Raw genomic sequence first — 742 nt, forward strand, 5'->3', positions numbered from 1 at the left:
GTCAAGGTTTATCAGTGTCTAAATATGCCTCCTTTTAGACCAGGGAGTCCTCCTGTCAAGACTGTCCCTAGAAAAATCTCTTAGAAATGTGTGTGTATGTATACAAGGTGCTGATGTAACAGGAAAATACCACAAACTGGTTATTCACTGATAAATAAGAAAGTAGTTGAATTATAGCACATCCACACAAAGAGCTCTGAGGCCTTCACAAAGAGTGCCTTAGCTGTGGATAGCCCAACCTGAAGAATTTCTTATCACACATTGTTGAGGCTTGTCACCGGTGTTACAAATGTACTCTCCCTATATTCATGTGATTAAGAGAATGTTAATCTAGGGGCTGGGGATTTAGCTCAGTGGCTTAAGTGCCTACATGGCAAGCACAAGGTCATGAGTTCCATCCTTGGTACCATGAAAAAAAAATGTTAATCTCTTATTTCCAATGTGGTATTGCATGAAAGGAGAGAAGGTTAGCACTGCCCTACTGTATCCCAGTGTGGATCTATCTTCTGAACTACCATCATTTGAATGTAAAATTTATTCCAAAACCACAATTTAAATCCAATCCAATGATCTCAATAATGGTTACACTTTCTCTTCTTGGATTACTCAAGCAAACCTCAGCCTTTGTTCTCTCCGAAAGCAGGTTTGGGTCTAGGCTGTGGTTTGGGGGACCTGTGGCGCTTGACCTCCTGCCGTGCCTTGTGGTGGCTGGCCAGTGTCTGCTCAGCCGCGCAGTGCCCAT

At 42.9% G+C, this 742-nt stretch overlaps 1 pseudogene; it reads left to right on the forward strand.

Moving 5' to 3' along the window:
• Positions 1 to 444: 444 nt before the first annotated feature.
• Positions 445 to 481, forward strand: LOC111753756 (U6atac minor spliceosomal RNA; annotated as a pseudogene).
• Positions 482 to 742: the final 261 nt, after the last annotated feature.

Source organism: Cavia porcellus, unplaced genomic scaffold (assembly GCF_034190915.1).
Source record: "Cavia porcellus strain 051 isolate PalLab524CR breed Dunkin Hartley unplaced genomic scaffold, mCavPor4.1 scaffold_21, whole genome shotgun sequence".
Taxonomy (NCBI): Eukaryota; Metazoa; Chordata; class Mammalia; order Rodentia; family Caviidae; genus Cavia; species Cavia porcellus.